General features: G+C 47.3%; 1 protein-coding gene across 4 annotated transcripts in view; it reads right to left on the bottom strand.

Moving 5' to 3' along the window:
* LOC119962768 (protein FAM214B) overlaps nt 1-23,017 on the bottom strand; it is a 195,086-nt gene extending 172,069 nt beyond the window's left edge. For 3 of the 4 annotated variants that reach the window (XM_038790800.1, XM_038790803.1, XM_038790806.1), the window contains exon 1: nt 22,895-23,017. The gene's annotated coding sequence lies outside the window, so the exon portion shown is untranslated. Of the gene's footprint in view, nt 1-22,551; nt 22,679-22,894 lie in introns of those variants that run through there. The other variant, XM_038790801.1, reaches the window with a different exon arrangement.
* Between the last annotated feature and the right edge of the window lie 378 nt (nt 23,018-23,395).

Raw genomic sequence — 23,395 nt, forward strand, 5'->3', positions numbered from 1 at the left:
ACAGAAAGTTGTTCAGGTCTTGCTACATTTGGGCACAGACTGATGACAGACAAGTGAGTCAGCAAGTGCATTAATAGCAAAAGACATGTGACAAAATAAGTATGCAGAAATATAGAGCTAACAATATTATTTGTATTGAAGTTTATGTATGGTGCAAAAATGGCACCAAATCAGAATTGGAAAAATAGTAAACGTACAACTCAAAAGAATACAAAACATCTGGAAAACTACCAAGACAAAATATTCTTTTTAAAGGATCCAATCTTGAATGGCTAATCATGGAAACCTAGAAGTCAAAGATGACAAATTAACTTCATTTGTAGTTACCCCCTCCCACTATAACTGACATGTCCAGGGCTGAATTTTCCTCATCCTATCTGGGGAGGTCAAAAGCAGGACTTGAACAGACTGCCCTGACTACAACTCCTATTTCTGGATCGGGAGTCATTCATTAAACAGAGTGAGTTTCAGATGGGATCTCTACCAGCGAGAGAGAACTCGCCAACGTCAACAACAGAAATTCAAGTGGTGCTGAAGCAGGAAACCCAGTGCAACACTGGTTCCAGCAAGGCCACAGAAGAATCAATTACTTACAGGTCAAGTGAGACCAGAAACTAGAGACGAGGGAGAGAGGTCCACTACTGCACACTCTCTTCTAATTAAGGATATTATTGTAGTTCCTGTCCCCTAGAACGATGGTCCTGTTGTCTCTAGAGCCGGCAGTGGCAGGAACATTGTGATGCAGACCTCCAGCACGATTGGCTATATTTTCTGATTTCATTTACTTTTAAAGGTCTCAGACAGTTTCAGAATCCTGGCTTTTAATTGAATATTTGCCCCCAAAACAGTTGATGCGAGCTACCAGCCACATCGCTGCAATCTAAGAATGTGTGGTTTACAGAGTTTCCCCAACATTCATCAGCAGGATCTCCCTCTGTTTTCCCAGCAAGTTTCAGCTTCTTGTTCTGTGACTGCATTTCTATATTTGCCGTGGGGAGCACTAAACCCAGATAAAATTTCACATTCCAATCATTACCAAATGTTTAATTGAGAAAGAATTTAAGTCACAAAGAGATGCAGACAGAGTGAGCAAAAGCATAATTAGAGAAAAAACAACATTTAATCAGGTAATTGGGAAATTATATTTTTCTCATACTTCTCATTCAAACATCATTTGTGAGGTTCTTAAAAATAAGTTTTGAGAAGTTCTTCGTCAAACAAACCAACCCAATTACATTACCAGTGTTACATCACCAGTGTTTTCATCTCAATTTCAGGAGCTAGCCAGTATTATCCAGTTAGTTGTAAACATTCTAACAATTCAACAGCTAATGTAGCTGTAACTAATGTAGTCCGCGACGGCAAGATTGATGCACATTTTGCACTTAAAACTATGGCAGTAAGGAATCAGACTTATAGCCCAGAATCAAAATTCATGCTTGCCCCAAAGTCTAGGATGGGCCAGGGTAGATTGACTCAGTTTCTCTTGCAAGTCTATTTCTTGCATGGTCCCAGAATCTGTCCCATTACCGCCACCTCTTCTCTTTACCTGCCTTCCTGGTCCCTCATAACACCCCCGAATGCTGAAAGATTCCAGACGTCAGTGGACCTGATTATCCTCTTCCCTGAATACTGCTGGTTCTCAGCCCAGAATAAATCCTGTGCCCTCGCTACCTTCAGTACTGCCGCCAAGTAATGTTCAACATGGAAGAGCACAGATTCATCAGCAGTATGTTTCTTTGCCCAATTTTGGCTTCAAGATACTTCGTGGACTCCAGAGTCAATGTTGAAGACGCCAAAAATGTCACGCCCTTCAATCCAGTGGGCCAGTCCTGCATCTGGGACAAGGGACGCAGAGAGATGTTGGCGGATGAAGCTGGGACATTGGCTTATGTGCATGATTCTATGTGCATGACTAGTCAGGATCTTGTTTGCCTAGTCTGTCACAGAGCTCTCCTAACTTTCACAGTCTCCAGTGTCAGCAAGACCGTTGCAAGGTTGACTGCGCTGTGTTCCTTTGTTGTGTCCTCATTCAATGACGAGGCTGCAGTTTTGACTCTTGTTCTTCTTTCCGAGTGGTTTGGTGCTATTGAGTAGATTGCTGGGTCACTTCAGATGATAGTTAATACTCAATTCTGTTCGTGTGGGACTAGAATCAGTTGTAGGCCAGACCAGGCCTGGAGTCACATACAGACCAGATGTGGTCAGGATGGCAAATGGTCTTCCTTAAAAGGAAGACAGTGAACTTGATGGATTTTTATAACAATCTTGTAGCTTCATGGGCACCATTATGGATACTACTTTTTGACTCCAAATTTAATTTTAGTTAAATCGATATTAAATTCCCTATAGGACTTGAATGTGTCTCACTGGGTGACGTGCCCATTAACATATCTATTACCAACTGTCTCTACCATCTTCGCTCCTCCATGTTGCCATTTCTGCCTTTCTTTCCCTCCCCTTCAGTGTTTTGCGTTTCTTTACTGTCCTTAACTCCTTCTCCGAGCCGGAATTCTTCTGCTGTTTGCTGTCTGCTATACTCTTTGGTCTTTGATTCTTCGGCAGCGCACCCCCACCAGGGGAAACTTCAATGGGAATTCCCAGTGGCAGCAGTTGGATAAGTGAATCCCACCGCCAGCTTACAATACACTGTCTCCCGCTGCCGACAAACATGCGGCTGGAAGGCAATTTCTTTTGGATGGGAAGAGAAGGGTGGAAATATGTTTATGGGGAAAGGACAAACTGTTGTAAACTGTATTTCTGGTGGTAATGTCAAGAAAAGTACAGTCCTCAAGAACCTCATTTTCAACTGCACATGCTTCCCTCAAACCCCCTTGGCTCACTTTCATCCCTTACCCTTTCATTATCTAGCACCAGCCTATGCTGTTCATAGGCTAAATGTTTAAACTAGTATGGCAGGACGGTGGGTAGCGGAGCAATAGATCAGAAGGTGAAAGCATTGAGGGAGATCTAGGGAATAGGGCCAGTATGGCTCTGAGGAAGAGCAGACAGGGCGATGTTGTTGAAAACAGTGGGTCTAGTGGCCTGAAGTGCATATGTTTTAATGCAAGTAGTATTACAGGTAAGGCAGATGAACTTAGAGCTTGGATTAGTACTTGGAACTATGATGTTGTTGCCATTACAGAGACCTGGTTGAGGGAAGGACAGGATTGGCAGCTAAATGTTCCAGGATTTAGATGTTTCAGGCGGGATAGAGGGGGATGTAAAAGGAGTGGCGGAGTTGCGCTACTGGTTAGGGAGAACAGTGGTTAGGGAGAATACGGAGCTGCACTACTGGTTAGGAATAAGAAGGGTGCAGTCACAATGTTGGGGGTTTACTACAGGCCTCCCAACAGCCAGCGGGAGATAGAGGAGCAGATAGATAGACAGATTTTGGAAATGAGTAAAAACAACAGGGCTGTTGTGATGGGAGACTTCAACTTCCCCAATATTGACTGGGACTCACTTAGTGCTAGGGGCTTAGATGGGGCAGAATTTGTAAGGAGCATCCAGGAGGGCTGCTTAAAACAATATGTAGATAGTCCAACTAGGGAAGGGGCTGTACTGGACCTGGTATTGGGGAATGAGCCCAGCCAGGTGGTAGAAGTTTCAGTAGGGGAGCATTTCGGGAACAGTGACCACAATTCAGTAAGTTTTAAAGGGCTGGTGGACAAGAATAAGAGTGGCCCGAGGGTGAATGTGCTAAATTGGGAGAGGGCTAATTATAACAATATTAGGCTGGAACTGAAGAACCAAGATTGGGGGCGGATGTTTGAGGATAAATCAACATCTGATATGTGGGAGGCTTTCAAATGTCAGTTGAAAGGAATTCAGGACCGGCGGCTTTCAAATGTCAGGTGAAAGGAATTCAGGACCGGCATGTTCCTGTGCGGAAGAAGGATAAATACGGCAAATTTCGGGAACCTTGGATAACGAGAGATATTGTTGGCCTCGTCAAAAAGAAAAAGGAGGCATGTGTCAGGGCTAGAAGGCTGGGAACAGATGAAGCGTGTGTGGAATATAAGGAACGTAGGAAGAAACTTAAGCAAGGGGTCAGGAGGGCTAGAAGGGGTCACGAAAAGTCATTGGCAAATAGGGTTAAGGAAAATCCCAAGGCTTTTTACACGTACATAAAAAGCAAGAGGGTAGCCAGGGAAAGGGTTGGCCCACTGAAGGATAGGCAAGGGAATCTATGTGTGGAGCCAGAGGAAATGGTCAAGGTATTAAATGAATACTTTGGATCAGTATTCATCAAAGAAAAGAAATTGGTGGATGTTGAGTCTGGAGAAGGGTGTGTAGTAGCCTGGGTCACATTGAGATCCAAAAAGACGAGGTGTTGGGCGCCTTGAAAAATATTATGGCAGATAAGTCCCCAGGGCCTGATGGGATCTACCCCAGAATACTTTTTTTTTATAAATGTTTTTATTCAGTTTTCGTATTTTATATTGAACAAATTACAAATTGTTAGGAGAGAGAAAAAAAAACAAACAAAAACAAACACGCAAAAATTAACATACATATTTACAGGTAAGCATCTTCGTAGTAGTAACTGCGCCCCCCCCCCCCCCCCCCCTCAACATGTTTATTTAGCTTGGTTTTGGGCCTTAGCTAGCCATCGAACCCCCGTAACGAACCTGTAGCCCCCCCCCCCCCCCTCCCGCTACCTTCCCCCGACTATTCTTCCTCTTGTACATTGGCCACAAATAGGTCCCGGAACAGTTGCATGAATGGCTCCCACGTTCTGTGGAAGCCGTCGTCCGACCCTCGGATGGCAAATTTGATTTTCTCCATTTGGAGAGATTCCGAGAGGTCGGACAGCCAGTCCGCAGCTCTGGGCGGTGCTGCTGACCGCCAGCCAAACAGGATTCTACGGCGGGCGATCAGGGAGGCAAAGGCAAGGGCATCCGCCCTCCTCCCCAGGAATAGATCTGGCTGTTCTGAAACCCCGAAGACCGCCACTATCGGGCATGGCTCCACCCTCACTCCCACCACTTTGGACATTACCTCGAAGAAGGCTGTCCAGTACTCCACGAGTCTGGGGCAGGACCAGAACATGTGGGCGTGGTTGGCCGGGCCTCTTTGGCACCGTTCACATCTGTCTTCCACCTCCGGGAAGAACCTACTCATACGGGTTCTTGTTAAGTGGGCTCTATGTACCACTTTTAGTTGCGTCAGGCTGAGCCTTGCGCACGTGGAGGTGGAGTTGACCCTATGCAGTGCTTCGCTCCAGAGTCCCCACCCGATCTCCATCCCCAGGTCGTCCTCCCATTTCCTCCTTGTTGCGTCCAGTACGGTGTCGTCCCTATCTACCAGTCGGTCATACATGTCACTACAGTTCCCTTTCTCTAGGATACTTGCGTCCAGTAGGTCTTCCAGTAGTGTCTGTCGTGGCGGTTGTGGGTACGTCCTTGTCTCCTTTCGTAGGAAGTTTTTGAGCTGCAGGTACCGTAGCTCGTTCCCCCCAGCTAGCTGAAATTTCTCTGTCAGTTCGTCCAGTGTTGCGATCCTGTCGTCCGTGTATAGGTCCCTGACTGTCAGTGTCCCCCCGTCCTGCCTCCACCTTTTGAAGGTGGCGTCGGTCAGTGCTGGTTTGAACCTATGGTTGTTGCAGATGGGAGCCCTGTTCGACATTTTGGTCAGGCCAAGTTGCTGCCGCAGTTGGTTCCAGGATTGGAGGGTGGCTGTCACCACTGGGCTGCTGGAGTGTTTTTTGGGTGGGGATGGGAGTGCTGCCGTGGCGAGGGCCCGGAGGGAGGTTCCCATGCAGGAGGCCTCCTCCGCACGCACCCACTCAGCTTCTGGCTCCTGGATCCATCCCCTTACTCGCTCGGCTGTTGCTGCCCAGTGGTAGAATTGTAGATTCGGGAGGGCTAACCCTCCCCTGGTTTTTGTTTTTTGTAAGACCTTCTTTGGGATCCTAGCATTTTTACCCCCCCATACGAACGCCATGATGAGTTTGTCCAGCGCTTTGAAAAAGGCCTTGGGGATGTAGATCGGAATGGATCTAAACAGGAAGAGGAACCTGGGCAGTACGTTCATTTTGATCGTCTGAACTCTCCCCGCGAGGGAGAGCGGGAGTGTGTTCCATCTTTGCAGGTCCTTTTTAACTTCCTCCGTCAGGCTGGTGAGGTTCCATTTGTGGATCCCTTTCCAGTCATGGGCTATTTGGATCCCCAGGTAGCGGAATTTATGTCGGGCTTGTTTGAACGGCAGCCCCTTTAGTGCTGCCCCCCCCCCCCCCCCCCCCCCCTTGCGGGTGTAATGGGAAGATCTCACTTTTGCTCATGTTGAGTTTGTAGCCCGAGAAGGCTCCAAACTCTTTCAGGAGCGCGATGATTCCGTCCATGCTGCTTTGTGGGTCCGAGATATAGAGGAACAGATCATCCGCATAGAGTGAGACTCTGTGCTCTCTACCTCCCCTTCGGATCCCCCTCCAATTTTTTGCTGCCCTGAGCGCGATTGCTAGCGGTTCGATTGCTAGTGCGAACAGCAGCGGGGACAGTGGGCATCCTTGTCTGGTGCCCCTGTGCAGCTGGAAGTATTGGGAGTTGGTATTGTTGGTCTGTACACTCGCCATGGGAGCGTTGTACAGGAGCTTTACCCAAGCTGTGAACCCTGTTCCAAGCCCGAACCGCTCCAGTACCTCTATGAGGTATATCCATTCGACTCTGTCGAAGGCCTTTTCTGCGTCCAGGGAGACGATCACCTCTTGTGTTCTCTCCCCGGAGGGGGTCATTATCACGTTCAGCAGGCGCCTGATGTTCGCGGTCAGCTGTCTACCTTTGACAAAGCCCGTCTGGTCCTCTGTGACCACCTCAGGTACACAGTCTTCTAGCCTTTTGGCTAGGATTTTGGCCAGTATTTTGGCGTCTGCATTCAGCAGAGATATGGGTCTGTATGACCCACATTCCGTTGGGTCTTTGTCTTTCTTAGGTATCAGCGAGATTGAGGCCTGTGCTAACGTGGGTGGCAACGTGCCCCTAGCTAGCGAGTCTGTGAACATCTCCCGCATGTGCGGGGCCAGCGCTGTCGCAAATTTTTTGTAGAAGTCCGCCGGGAATCCGTCCGGTCCCGGCGCCTTCCCCGCCTGCATGGAGCTAATGCTCTCCATGATCTCTCCCAGTACCCCAGAATACTGAAGGAGGCGAGAGAGGAAATTGCTGAGGCCTTGACGGAAATCTTTGGATCCTCATTGTCTTCAGGTGATGTCCCAGAGGACTGGCGAATTCCCAATGTTGTTCCTTTGTTTAAGAAGGGTAGCAAGGGTAATCCAGGGAACCAGGCCGGTGAGCCTTACGTCAGTGGTAGGGAAATTACTGGAGAGAATTCTTCGAGACAGGATGTACTCCTATTTTGAAGCAAATGGATGCATTAGCGAGAGGCAGCATGGTTTTGTGAAGGGGAGGTCGTGTCTCACTAACTTGATAGAGTTTTTCGAAGAGGTCACAAAGATGATTGATGCAGGTAGGGCAGTGGATGTTGTCTATATGGACTTCAGTAAGGCCTCTAACAAGGTCCCTCATGGTAGACTGGTACAAAAAGGTGAAGTCACACGGGATCAGGGGTGAGCTGGAAAAATGGATACAGAATTGGCTAGGTCACAGAAGGCAGAGAGCAGCAATGGAAGGGTGCTTTTCTGATTGGAGGGCTGTGACTAGTGGTGTTCCACAGGGATCAGTGCTGGGATCTTTGCTGTTCGTGGTATATGTAAATGATTTGGAAGAAAATGTAACTGGTCTGATTAGTAAGTTTGCAGACGACACAAAGGTTGGTGGAACTGCGGATAGCGATGAGGACTGTCAGAGGATACAGCAGGATTTAGATCGTTTGGAGACTTGGGCAGATGGAGTTTAATCCGGAAGAATATGAGGTAATGCATTTTGGAAGGTCTAATGCAGGTAGGGAATATACAGTGAATGGTAGAACCCTCAAGAGTATTGACAGTCAGAGAGATCTAGGTGTACAGGTCCACAGGTCACTGAAAGGGGCAACACAGGTGGAGAAGGTGGTCAGGAAGACATACAGCATGCTTGCCTTCATTGGCCGGGGTATTGAGTATAAGAATTGGCAAGTCATGTTGCAGCTGTATAGAACCTTAGTTAGGCCACACTTGGCGTGTAGTGTTCAATTCTGGTCGCCATACTACCAGAAGGATGTGGAGGCTTTAGAGAGAATGCAGAAGAGACTTACCAGGATGTTGTCTGGTTTGGAGGGCATTAGCTATGAGGAGCGGTTGAATAACCTCGGTTTGTTCTCACTGAAATGACGGAGGTTGAGGGGCGACCTGACAGAGGTCTACAAAATTATGAGGTGCATAGACAGAGTGGATAGTCAGAGGCTTTTCCCCAGGGTAGAGAGGTCAATTACTAGGGGGCATAGGTTTAAAGTGCGAGGGGCAAGGTTTAGAGGAGATGTACGAGGCAAGTTTTGTTTTTATACAGAGGGTAGTGGGTGCCTGGAACTCGCTGCCGGAGGAGGTGGTGGAAGCAGGGACAATAGTGACGTTTAAGGGGCATCTTGAAAAATACATGAATAGGATGGGAATAGAGGGATACTGACCCAGGAAGTGTAGAAGATTTTAGTTTAGACAGGCAGCATGGTCGGCACAGGCTTGGCGGGCCGAAGGGCCTGTTCCTGTGCTGTACTTTTCTTTGTTAACTGAAAGTGGCAACGCATGTGGATAAGGTGGTCAAGAAGGTATACGGCATGCTGGCCTTCATTGGTCGGGAGACTGAATATAAAAATTGGCAAGTCATGTTGCAGCTGCACAGGACCTTAGTTAGGCCTCATTTGGAATATTGTGCCCAATTCTGGTCGCCACAATACCAGAAGGATGTGGATACTGTGGAGAGGGTACAGAAGCTGTTTACTAGGATGTTGCCTGGTATGGAGGGCATTAGCTGTGAGGAGAGGTTGAATAAACTCGGTTTGTTCTCACTGGAACGACGGAGGTTGAGAGACGATTTAGACGTCTGCAAGATTATGAGTGGCATGGACAGAGTGGATCGTCAGATGCTCTTTCCTAGGGTAGGAGAGTCAAGTATTAGGGGACATAGGTTTAAATTGCGTGAGGAAAAGTTTAGAACTGATATGCGAGGCAATTTTTATTTATTTATTTTTTACACAGAGTGTGATAAATATATGGAACACGCTGTCTGGCAAGATGGTGGGAGCAGGTACGATAGCGGCATTTAAGGGGCATCTAGACAAATATATGAATAGGGTGTTAATGGAAGGATACGGACTCTGTAAAGGCATACGGTTTTAGTTTAGGCAGGTACCACGGTCGGCGCAGGCTTGGAGGGCCGAAGGGCCTGTTCCTGTGCTGTATTGTTCTTTGTTCTTTAAATCTCCACCTTCAACACCATTATCCCGACAAGAGTGATAACCAAACTCTGCAACTTTGAACTTGACCCCTCCCTGTGCAGTTGGATCCATGACTTCCTCACCAACAGACCACAATCTGTCAGGATAGGTAACAGTACCTCCTCAACAATAGTCCTCAACACCAGGGTCCCACAAGGATGTGTGCTCAGTCCTCTACTGTGCTCCCTATACACACACTACTGTGTGGCAAGATTCAATTCTAATTTAATCTATAAGTTTGCAAATGATATGACTGTGGTGGGTTGTATCTCAAACAACGACAAATCAGACTACAGAAGGGTTGCATGGTGTACCAAAAACAACCGCTCACTAAATGTTAGAAAGACCAAGGAACTGATCATCGACTTCAAGAAACGTAGTACAACACACAGCCCCCCCCCCCCCCCCCCCCCCCCCCCGGGTCTACATAAATGGCTCTTAAGTGGAGATGGTCAATAGCTTTAAGTTCCTGGTGGTCACCATCACCAACAGTCTGTCCTGGTCCACTTCCACTTACGTTGATGCAACAGTCAAGAAAGCCCAACAACGTCTCTACTTCCTACGGAAGCTGAAGAAATTCGGCATGTTTGCATCGACTCTCACAAACTTCTACAGATGTGTCATAGAGAGCATCCTATCCGGCTGCATCACAGTTCGGTATGGCAACTGCTCAGTCCAAGATTACAAGAAACTGCAGAGTGTGGTGAACTCAGCCCAACGCATCACACAAGCTTGCCATCCTCCCATTGATTCTGTCTACACCTCCCGCTGCCTCAGGAAGGCAGACAGCATTATCAGAGACCCCTCCCACCCAGGCATTGCCTTCTTCCAGACCCTTCCATCAGGCAGAAGGTACAGAAGTCTGAAGACCTGCACATCCAGACATAGGAACAGCTTCTTCCCCACAGCTACTAGATTCCTCAATGACTCTCCCTTGGGCTGATCTGTTCCCTGTAAGAACACTATTCACGACACCCTATGCTGCTCTTGTTTGGCCCTTGTTCCGTACTGTAACCATTCAATATTTGTTGATGTACCATTTGTCAATGTACTCTGTCGATTATTCTTTTGTCTACTATGTACGTACTGTGTATGTTCCCTTTTGGCCACAGAAAAATACTTTTCACTGTACTTCGGTACATGTGACAACAAATATCAATCAATCAACTCTCCCTCTCACTGGGGTGGCTGTCATCTTCAACCTGTAACCACTCAAAATCACAAAAATATCGTGCAGAACAGGCCCTTCAGCACATCAAGTCTGCACCAGCACATAAAAAACACCTGATCGACCGCTCTAATCCCATACAGAATCACAGAAAAATACCGTGAAGAGTCCACTCCCGCCCCAATCCCCCCACATTAATCTCCCTCCGATTCTTTACCCCCAAAAAAACCTTAAATTTGATTTCAAATGTCAACTTTTGAATAAAAATGAGTAAAAAATATGCTGCCTTCCTTACTCTTTTCTGCTCCGACATTTCAGCTGTTAAGTTAAAACCTGTCTGAATGGTGTAAATGATTGCCAAGTTAGATTTATGTAGGATCCTGGACATAATCAAATGACCTGATGAGACCATCAATTCACAAGACACGTGATTGGAAGTGAACAGTGGTTTTAATAGTCTTACAACTGAGCCTGCCTGCGACGAGATGAACTGGCAGCATGCTCACGACCGCAGAGCTTTATACTTCCGGTTAGTGGGAGGAGCCATGGGCGGAGCAAAGGGTGGAGCCCAGAACAAACTCCTCATCTCCCCCTATGGGCAGAGCCGCGCAACGGCTCGTATACAGTGCCCACAAGGACACAATACATATAATACAACGGTGTGAATTACTAGTTTTATAATTCACCACACGACCCAAGGCACTTCACAAGGACATCCAGTTTCCTCCCATAAGCCCCAAAAGACGCGCTTATTAGGTGAATTGAACATTCTGAATTCTCCCTCTGTGTACATGAACAGGCACCGCAATGTGGCGACTAGGGGATTTCCATGGTAACTTCATTGCAGTGTTAATGTATGCCTACTTGTGACAATAATAAAGATTATTATTATTCTAAGTGGGGACTGAAAACAATGGTTTTAGTCAGCCCAATGTTTCACTGGAAGAAACTTTGGCTCCTTCAGTTCTGGTTCAAGTAAGCAGTCTGATAATTTAGCAACAGTGGAGGACTCGATAGACGTGATGAGGTGGAGTTGGACGTCATCAGAAAACTAAAATTGTGCCTTCAAATTATGTCACTGAGGGGCACCACATAAATAATAAATTAGAGGGGGCCACGGATAGATCCTTAGGGGACACCACAGGTCATGGTGCAGGAGCAAAAGCCATTGCAAGTGATTATCTGGCTGCAATTAGATGGACAGAAATGAAACCAGGTGACAGCAGTACCACCCAGCTGGGCAAGAGTGGAGAAATTTTGATGGTCGATGATGTGGTCCTGTGTCAAAGACGACAGACAGGTAGAGAAGGACAAGGAGGGAAGGTTCTAACTTTATTGCAATCACACAGCATGTCATCTGTGACTTTGGTAAGATCTGTTTCAGGACTGTAGCAGGGTCAGAAACTAGATTAGAGTGGTTCAAATATAAGAATCCTGGGAGAGATGGGAACAGATTTGAAAAGTGACAACACTCAAGGGCCTCTGAGGAAAGAGGGGTTGGAAATGGGATGGTAGTTTAAAGGACAGTTGGGCCAAGGGTTCAACGCCTGAAGAGAGTGAACGGTTGACAATATCAGCCTCCATGGGGTTCAGGACGGGAGAGTTGGCTGCTCACCAATTTAGTGGGAATAAGATTGAGGGAACATAAGATGCACAGATGCACGCCATGGACAAGATGAGCTCAGGGAAAGCATTGGGTGGGAGGGGAGGGAAAAAGAGTAACAGAGAGAAAAAGGAGAAGAAAAATGTACGTTCACGGCTCGGGCAGCAGGGAGCATCAAAGGAAATTTAGTAAGCAGAAGATAGGGGTGCGGCTGTGGCATCTGAGAGGATTAGGATTGCCTCTACCTTAATGACAAAAAGTCCATGATCTCCTTGCACTTGAACTTTTCTATTAGCAAACACAAGTGGAGATTATAGAATCATAGAATTTACAGTGCAAAAGAAGGCCATTCAGCCCTTCGAATCTGCACCGGCCCTACATACGCCCACACCGCCACCCCATCACCACAACCCCACCCAACCCTTTTGGACACTAAGGGCAATTTAGCATGGCCAATCCACCTAACCTGCACATCTTTGGACTGTGGGAGGAAAACGGAGCACCCGGAGGAAACCCACGCAGACACAAGGGGAACGTGCATACTCCGCACACAGAGTGATGCAAACAGGGAAAAGAACCTGGGACCTTGGAGCTGTGAAGCGACAGTGCTAACCACAATGCTACTCCGCCACCCCAAATTGGCTTCAAATTTACTTGGGTGTTGTTGATAGCCAAAGGAACATTACAGGAAGACGAATGAACTTCCCTTCCCCCAAAAAATTTAAGGTTTGTGAAATGCAAAACAAAAGCTGGAACAGGTGTGCCCTCAGAACAACTGTCTTGGTTTTCTTTATTCATTCATGGATGTGGGCTTCACTGTGGTATCAGCATTTATTGTTGATGCCCCATTGCCTTGAGAATATAATGGTGAGCTGACGTCTTGAACCCCTGCAATCCCTGTGATTTAGGTCACCCAGTGTTGTTATAATAATAATTTTTATTGTCACAAGTAGGCTTACATTAACACTGCAATGAAGTTACCGTGAAAATCCCCTAGTCGCCACATTCCGGCGCCTGTTCAGGTACACAGAAGGAGAATTCAGAATGTCCTCATTACCGAACAGCACATCTTTCGGGAGAAAACTGGAGCACCCGGAGTAAAATCATGCAGGTTAGGGAGGAATTCCAGGATTTTGACAAGCAACAGTGAAGGAACAGCGATATATTTCCAAATCAGAATAGTGAGTGGCTTGGAGTGGAACTTCCAAGTGGCAGTGTTCCCAGCTGCCTGATGCCATTGTCGTACTATATGGTAGCGATTGTGGCTTTGCAAGGTGCTGCCCAAGCAGCCTTGGTAGACTCCTGCAGTGCAACTTGCAAATGGTACACATTATTGTCACTGTTCGTTGGCGGTGGAGTGAGTGAAGCTGCTTCTTGGAGATGCATTCACCAGAAAAGTTGAGGGTATTCCATTAAATTCCTGACTTGGAGAGGATGGACAGGCTTGGAGGAGCCAGGGGTGAGTTACTCGTTGCAGGATTCCAGGCCTCAGACCTCCTCTTGCAGCCCCAGCCACAGCATTTATATGGCTAGCCCAGTTCTGTTTCTTGTCAATAGTTAGCCCCAGGATTTTGATGGTGGGGGATTCAGCAATAGTAATGCCAATGAATGTCATGGGGAGATGGTTAGATCCTCTCTTGTTGGTGAAGGTCAGTGCCTTGCACTTGTATGGCATAAAAGCCTGCATATTGGCTAGGTCCTGCTGCATTTGGACATGGACTGCTTCAGTTTCTGAGGAGCTGCGATTTGTGCTGAAAATTATGCAAATATCCCCACTTCTGACCTTAGGATGAAAGGAAGGTAATTGGTGAAGCAGCTACAGATGGTTAGGCCTGGGCCACGACCCTGAGGAACTCCTGCAATAATGTCCTGGAACTGAGGCGATTAACCTCCAACAACCACTACCGTCTTCCATTGTTTAAGGGATGACTCCAACCAGCAAAGAGTTTGCACCTCCTCCCTCCCCCGATTCCCTTTGACTCCAGTTTTGCTCGGGCCACACTCGGTCAAATATTGACTTGATGTCAAGGGCAGTGATCCTCACCTCCCGATGTAACAAAACAAAAATCAACGTACATTTTACTGCAAAAATGGTCTTGAAATACGGTCTTTTGGTGTTTCTAAATTATTGGAGAGAAAAGTTGCTCGATAGAAATTCTTTGGAATTCTAGAAAATTATTCAATCAATAGAAATGGTTGAACAGCACTGATGCATCATGGGGAATATCATGGGAAATCAAGTAGACACACTCAAGACTGCCAGGGTCCAGTTTAGTTGGGAGTTAAAGCCACAACAAATATACCAACTCTAGGCCCAGGCTTTTGCAAGTGGTCATGACCTTGAAAATAATTTGATGAAGGAAAGCATTGTGGGCATATATTGAAACATGTTGTTGTGAGGTATCAATATTTGATATTTTCAATATTGATTCAATCCTTACTTTGGAGTTAGCAATTTAAAATTTTGAGGGGAAAAGTGGTGAATGGCATTTATATTCCAGAAACTTTGAGGGAACTGTGGAAACCCAATGGCTAACATGCCATCATAATTATAAATTTACATAGCCATTTTCCATTAGAAACATGTCATAACGTTTAATGGAAAAATTATAAAATATATGACAACTGAAACTCAAGTGCCGCTGTAGCCACCGAAGTTGGCCACTGCCCGACATAAAATGGAGAATTGAAATGCATGCAGGGAAAATTGGACAATGTCAGAAAGACAAGCAGGCTGCAGAATCTCCATGTGTATTCTGTCTGCAGAGAAACCAGACAGCACTGAAACTAACAAGTTTGAATACTAATTGAGCGATTCCCGGGCACAATGGACACAATCGTGAATAACAAAGGTCAAGCCAGACTCTTAGGCGCCAGCAGGAGTCCCGGACAATAAGTTACAAACAGCCCCAAGAACCGCCCAGCGATCGGGAAACAGCCCCAGTATTGGGGAATTCAAACCAATCGATCGGTATGAGGTCCAATCGATTGCACAGTGCGAAGTCTTACAACACCAGGTTAAAGTCCAACAGGTTTGTTTCAAACACGAGCTTTCGGAGCGCAGCTCCTTCCTCAGGTGAATGGCGAGGTATGTTCCAGAAACATTTATATAGACAAAGTCAGAGATGCTGGACAATGCTTGGAAAGCGAGCATTTGCAGGTAATCGCATTCCAAGCATTGTCCAGCATCTTTGACTTTGTCTATATAAATGTTTCTGGAACATACCTCGCCATTCACCTGAGGAAGGAGCTGCGCTCCGAAAGCTCGTGTTTGAAACAAACCTGTTGGACTTTAACCTGGTGTTGTAAGACTTCTTACTGTGCTCACCCCAGTCCAACGCCGGCATCTCCACATCATAATCGATTGCAAGCAGGTATAGGGGTCGCCCAGATGGGCGTGAAGCCACTGTGACCTATAAAGGACAGATCCCAAGTCCAGCCCTCTCTCTTAGCCAGCCCTCCCAGCAGAACATCTTAGCAGCTCTCGAAGAACTTGACCGTGAGAAGGAGAGGCCTGGCCAATTGCTGCACCACCAAGTAAGTGTCATACAACGCACGCTACGAGAATAGACACTCCTGACCCCTTAGCCCGTACCAACTGGGAAGCCTGCAGTCTCAGGACAGAACAAGAGGCCATTGCTCCCTGGTCCAGTGTGTTCCCTTATCGAAGGTAAGTATTGGCTTATAGTGGTAGGGATAGTTTAGTCCGTTAGTATTAGTTGCACGAGTATCCATTTACTGTGTATTAATAAATGTGTTTGATTGAACCTTACTAACTGGTGTATTGAGTCATTGATCTGAACTGGAACTTGAACCTCGTGGCGGTATCATAAAGATACCTGGCGACTCCAGAGCTAAGGAATAAAACAGAGCCAATTGAGTGTTAAGCACACTCACCAGAATGAGCAACATTTAGTGGCGACCTCTGACAGGACTCGACTAGAAGTGGCCCCCCCACTCCGAGAGAACCCAGCAATATGAATCAGAAATCCAATTGGGAAAAGGAACAACCACAAGTGTTCAAGTAGTTCACATCAATCCTCATAATTCGGAAGTGTGTTTTTGCATGCGTAACTAACAGGGTTATAAGGTAAAACCGAGAGATTTGTTGCGAAAAAACTGTCGGGAGTTTATACTTCGGAAATTAGCGAAAGCCGTACCCGTATTTTATAACACTGCCTTAGCATCCCTTGTTCTAAATTTGAGAGAGAGCATTAAGATGGCCATGCAGGCAATGGAACGCCTCATGCACCCCCAGGAATTTGTGGTCGCAGCGATCAGCAGCAGAGTAGGAACGTTTGGGAACAAGAGATCAGAAAGTACCTCAAAGGGAAAGGATGGCCCCTTTGGACCAAATTCTGTTCGAATGAGGAAACAGGCCCCGGGAGTATAGGACATACTTGGTGGGAGGACCCAAGCTCAATTCACAAAAGGATTCTAGGAAAAGCACGTAAGCCGATGGCAATTGTGTCCTGTTTGGCACAATTGCGAGGCACAGAGGAGATCGTTCGGACGCTCCGCGCAGATTTAGAGGAGTGAAACAGAATGAGTAATGTGGATGTCAGTGACATAGAAAGAGAGAATATGGAGTTAAGAAGGAGGCTTGCAGCAAAAGATATAGAGGTGGATGATGCCAAGAGGGCACACCAGTCTTGGCTGGCGCACTTAAGCAGCTCCCAAACACAATATGAATAGGCCTATCAGGATATGCAGCGCGCAGTCCTGGTAAAAGAGGAAACCAAGAAGCAGGTAGAGGCTTTGCAAAAGCAATGCAGCGACCTAAAGGCAGCTTTAAGAGCACTCCATGCTGCCACCACTGAGCAAAGGCAAAGCACAGTATACCACGTTAAATGTAGGAAGCAGATTGCGGAGCTGCAATCTCTGCTTTCTGTTAAAAATGGGTTCCGAGATACTTTTGGGAAGTAACTAGATGAGGAAGAAGGCCCAGATTGGCAGGAATTGCAGGAGACAGCCCAGCGATATGTTCAGGGAACATGTGCGCTAGAAACGCAGCAGAAGAGGGAAGCACCCCAACCCCCCACAGAACAGATAGCACCAGCACCAATGAACCCAGTCACCACACAAAGGAAAGCAACCGTAGACGGCGCACCCAAGATCACTTATACCACCCCCTTAACCGTGACCCAATTACGGGACGCCTGCGAGAAAGTCACACCGTTCCTCCCTACTTCAGACCCCCACCATTTCTTTGCGAAGGTAAAACAGCAGGCGACCATGTACGGCCTGGACGAAAGAGAGCATGTTAAGCTCAAGGTTTTGTGTTTAAACACGTCCGTGGTAGCAGCCCTTCCCGACCCACAGAACGTTGGAGGAGGAACCCTAGAGCAAATGCATACAGCGATACTGGATGCAATCGGGTATAATAGAGGAGACCCCGTTGAAGGCCTGAACCGATGTAGGCAGAAAAAGACTGAGCACCCCACAGCGTTTGCAGGAAGGCTGTGGATTCACTTTACTGCAGTTTTTGGAGACTTAGAACGCGCTTGTTTGGCCCCAGATAACATGGCCAAATGGACCCGCACCCTTATCTCCCACGCCACAGAAGCAGGACAGAAAGCCTGCTCTAATTATGACCCACAGAAGAGGCCCATAATGAAAAGTGGGTACTTAAGAGATTGTCCCGCGCTTGGGAGCAATCTGTTCATGGCAAAGCAAGATTTAAGAAACCCGAGGAGGCTCAAGCTGATGTAGACATTCAGGCAGTAAGAGCACACCAAAACCCCGCCTGGGTAAATGAGGGACAGAACAGCCCCCCACAGAAGTCGCAGGAATGCTATAACTGTGGACAACTGGGACACTTTGCACGGGAGTGCAATGCCCCACAGAAATCGCAGAGGCCCACAGACAGGCACTGTGAACCGCAATAGGTCCAAGCCTATACATAGCGTCAGCACCATTCAAGATGATATGAACGGCACGAACACTGCAAACAAGTACTAGATTGTATTAGAGAGGATAGAATATTGAGGCACAGTAGGGCCCTATCAAAACAGCATTTATGTCACACTGATTCCTGTTACAGACATCCAGCCTATGCAGCCTAATGGCACAGAAAACCCTAGGTTCAGCCTCCCTCTGATACTTCAGCCAGCAGTTGTATGAAGAATCAGCAAAGTGCTAGAGTGAAATCCCAATTTCAATCTGACTTCAGGAGATAAGCAAAATCTACAAACCTAATAAGTTGTCCTCTCAACAGCAGGGCACACAATAGAAGGAGTCCTTGCATGTTCTACAATTCCTATCGCAATATATTTATATCTTTAAAGTAGGATATAATGTTTACATTTGAGCAGCTGACTGCTGCGGTGGAACGGAAAAGGGGCAATTGCACTCTTTCTTCCCACACATCCCAAAATGGACTGCTGGGCGGGAGGGGCAAAACATTGCATTTCTATTGTTGATGGTTTCCCAACCAGGTCTAATTAATCAGTTTAATTAATTGTAAAATTACTGCTCATAAACATGAACTTGGATTTTCTATTGAAATTATTTCAAGTATTTCAAGGAGCAGACAATTCAATGTCAGCTTCAGCAATAACTTATTTAAAATTCTGTACATTATCCCTACGTTTATGACATTTTGGCTATTCTCAATCACTCCACTAATACGTAGAGTTCAAACTATTTTTGAACATCCACATCTGTAATCAATCAAATTCATTTTTCTGTTGTTATATCTTCACCCTCATCACCTTTGAGAATTGAGTGAAGTATTGGAAGGATTTGCAAGTTGATCAGCTACCTGACAAGAAGCAACATGGATGACCTTCTATGGGCACTACCATAATTACACCAACAAATAAGATAAGTCATTAGTCCTATACAGCCTCAAGCTTTTGGGGTCCTACAACCAACATAATGAGGGATCCACCAGGAACTCTCCACTCTGGGTGTCAACCCAGAATTCAGATTTGGTCATCTGGTCTTTATTTGCCAGTACATTGCAACTTTTCTCTCAAAAGGGAAAATGCCGCAACTCAGCCAAGGACTTGTTCCAGATTTTGCGCAATTTATTCTCTTCCAGCTTCATTAACTAACTGGAATGTTTCAATAAATCAATTGCTCCATAACTACTTTTCAACACTGTTCTAAATTTAAAACATGTCAATTTTCTCATATAGTATTGGTTTAAGAATATTATAAGATTATTTGCAGAATTATATTCTCTCTTCAGAATTATGTTCTTTTTAAAAAATGTTTTATTAAGGCATTTAGAATTTTAACAACTTTAACCACAAGGTATCAAAAGAGCAAGATGAACACCCCCCCCCCCCCCCCCCCCGCCCCCAGCCAACAACAAAACCCATCCAGAATGGCTTACAGAAACTCCCCAATCCCAATTTCCCATTAATCTTCCCCCTCTACCCAATGCCCACGCCTCCCTCCCTCCCCCCAACCCCGTCCCGCCTCACACTACCCAGCCCTTACTCCCACTTTCGCTTCAACTCCCATATCGGGACTCCCTCCCACTCCATCTGCTCCTTATAAATCTTCGATACCTTCCCCTCCCCCACTCCCGTTTTCAACACCACCTTATCCTGTAGCCCCGGGAGCAGCAGGTGCGGAAGAGTCAAAACCTGCCTCCGCACAAATTCTCTCACCCGTGGGTAGCTGATCCCATTCTCACCAGGCAGCTCAAACGCCTCCGCCAATTCTTCCAAACATGAAAATCCCCCATCGATAAACAAATCCTCAATCCGCTTGATCCCCGCCCGCTGCCACCCCCGACACACCCATCCAGCCCCTGCGGAGCAAACCGGTGGTTGCCACATATCGGTGGCCACATCGACGCCCCCTCCAGCCACACGTGCTCCCGCCACTGTGCCCACACCCTCACGGCTGCCACTACTACCAGGCTTGTGGGGTAGCTGGCCGGCGTGAATGGCAACTGACCCTTCCCCCACTACCTCACCATCGCTATGTTTGCCGCCCAATAATAATTTCTAAAATTCGGAAGGGCCAGCACCCCCCCTCCACTTCTCCAGGAGATAAAAATTGGAAGGCTCTGGAAAACAAGTAGGAACCTCAGGAGTCCCGTCATCTTCATCATCTCTCCAATGACAATGAGAGCACTCCTACCTTCTAAAGTCCCCCTTCATCTACTTCACCAACCGAGCCAGATTCAACTTCTACAGCTGCTCCCACTCCCGTGCCACCTGGATGCCCAAATACCTAAAGTTCCACCCCCACCACCCTGAACAGCTTCACCCCAATCTCTTCTCCTGCCCACTTGCCTGGATCAGAAAGACTTCGCTTTTACCCATATTCAATTAATACCCCAAAAACCGTCTGAATTCTTCTAAGATCCCTATAATTCCTCCAATCCCCCCCCCCCCCCCGCCCCCACCCCGTGGGTTCAAAATGCAGATTGTCCATGTAAAGCGAAACCCTACTACTCCCCCCTACTATCTCCTGCCGGTCCGTCAGCACCATCCCCGACGGCTCTATAGCCAAGGCACAAAGCAGTGGGGAGAGTGGACACACCTGCCTCGTCCATTGGTGCAGCCCAAAATAATCCGAGCCCACACGGTTCGTCCTCACACTCGCCATCGGTGTCTGATACAGCAACCGGACCCAGTCCACAAAACCCTGCCCCAACCAGAAGTGCCCCAGGACCTCCCACAAATAGTCCCACTCCACCTGATCGAAGGCCATCTCCACATCCATGGCGACCACCACTCCCACCTCTCGACCCTCGGAGGGCTTCATCATGATATTTAATAGCCTCCTGATATTTGCCGCCAGATGCCTCCCCTTAATGAACCCCGTCTGGTCCTCCCCATCACCTCTGACACACAATCCTCTATTCTCGAGGCCAAGATCTTGGCCAGTAACTTGGCATCCACATTTAACAGGGAGATTGGCCTGTCGACACACATTGCTCCAGATACTTTTCAGAATTATATTTTTAAATCATCTAAATGATAAATACCAAGTATCAACTGGAACCACGTTACAATTTGATGCACCATACTCTCTTTACATGATTTTTCCTTTCAGTACTTCGAAATTGCAGTACTGTTCATATGTGGTATTGTCTTCTGTAACACAAATTTAATATCGAAGAGCTTTCAGAGCATCTAAAAAACCTACTTTTGCAAGATCATCTTGAACAGTCTCCCAACTGAGACGCAATTAGGGTTGGATTATACATGTAGACAAACCTGGCTTGTCAGGGGACTTAAAAAAAAACAAGTTTGGCCCATCAAATCTGCACCAATTCTCCGAAAGAGCACCCCACCCATGCACACACCCCGGGCCCATCAAGTCTGCACCAATTCTCCGAAAGAGCACCCCACCCATGCACACACCCCACCCTAAACCGTAACTCCACCTAACCTGCACATTAGGGGGCAATTTAGCATGGCCAATCCACCTAACCTGCACATCTTTGGACTGCGAAAGGAAACCAGACCATCCAGAGGATACGCACACAGACACGTGGAGAATGTACAAACGCACACAGTCACCCAAGGCCGGAATCGAACCAGAGGGCTACCCGCTGTGGCACCCCTTGAACTCAACTATCAGTCCAGCAAATATCATAAAGTTAGAAAACTTGGAAAACAATTCAGGAGATAACATTACATACCCCCATATCGATTGAAAGAAGAAATTAAATTCAGGGATATTCCCCAATGGAACAAGTACATACAAGTCCGTTTAAAAAAAAGAAAACAATAATATTGTGGTGAAATATCACAGAACTGAAACATTAAAAGTTTGTTTCTCTCTCCACGAATACTCTGGCCTGAGTATTTCCAGCATTTGATCTTTCAGATTTCCACATCCCCACCTAGTATTTGGCTTTTGACAATACTTCTGCACTTCATTGGGCAGTTTTTATGTCATATTATTTCAGTGATTTGATGCTGAAAAGCAAACGTGCCTTGGAGAGTAGGCCCAATAAACTGAAACCCAGAACTCAGTGGGTTAACCAGCCGGTGCCAGGACTTTTCATAAACCCTTCATAAGGACGTCTGTTCCTATGGTCACCCGGGGGATCCAGTCTCTTCCCAGATATTAAGAAAAAACAAAACAACCCGTGAAATGCAGCCCACAGGAACACCCATGTTTGCAATTGTCTGCTCAAAAAGATCATCTGACAAGTTCCCCGGAGTCACTCTTTCTCTCTCTCCCCCCCACCCGCTTATTATTAATGCATCGGCTGACACACAAGTTGACAGATTAAAAACCGTCACTGATACCACCCTTCACGTTGCCAACATCACAGCCGTTGTGCACGGATATTTCCCTGTCAATGGGTTATAAATGTCTCTGTTCATTCCTGGAACCACTCCACCCCCCCCCCCCCCCCCCCCCCCGGACCATCACCTCACTGAATTGCACAGAGAAAGAGGGTCAATGGTCGGAATTTAAACTAGATCCAAACCTGCAAGTTTCCCCATGGCCACAAATCAACACAAAGACAGGATCCAACATTTCTTCCCCGGCCAATCGCTCCACTGAATAGCTTCAGGACAAGAGGCGGCGAGCTGACAGACAAAAAGCCCCACGGTTCATACCTCCAGCGAGCAGCAGCAGTCAGTGCTCACAGCTGATCTGTTGCGGCAAGTCGGGAGTTTAACTCCTTCCTGAAACTCACCATCAACAGTCGGTTCCAGCAGCTGGGAAAACAAGGCAAAGACGAACACCCGCCCCTGCCCGCCTCTCCTCCCCACCCGGCACTAAACTCAGCTCCCCGCGCCCCGACACCCAGCCCCCTTACCACTCACCCAAACACTCTGCTCCTCAAGTGCCTTCCACTTCGATACAACAAACCCAGCTCAGAACGCCGCTTGACCCTCACTGGTTTCCGTACACATTGCATTCCTTCCGGCCTGTTGTCAGGCGACCGCGCTTCGCTCACCCGCCCCGCCCCGCCCCCTTCCGAGCTGGAAGGTGATTGGACGCCGAGATCCCTGTTTTGCATTTCCACGCGGGATGGAGCGGGACGTCGGTCGAGCGCGGCGTCCGCTCGTGGCGCGTCAATCATCCTACGTCACAGATTGGCCGGACCCGGTGCACGTGCTCGGCCTCGGGGTGTTGCTGCTGGGGCGCGCGGAGCCGAACCTGGGGGAGGGAGGGTGACAATCAGAATACTTTAACCCCCTGCTGCCAATGGGGGTGTGGAGCTAGCCCGCCTATCGCTTGACACCTTCACCACCACGTGCCGGGAGGGTGGGTCATTTGGTCCCTGTGCAGGAGGTGAAGTGGGCAAGGCGCCTTTGAGCACA

This window comes from Scyliorhinus canicula, chromosome 3 (assembly GCF_902713615.1).
Source record: "Scyliorhinus canicula chromosome 3, sScyCan1.1, whole genome shotgun sequence".
Classification (NCBI taxonomy): Eukaryota; Metazoa; Chordata; class Chondrichthyes; order Carcharhiniformes; family Scyliorhinidae; genus Scyliorhinus; species Scyliorhinus canicula.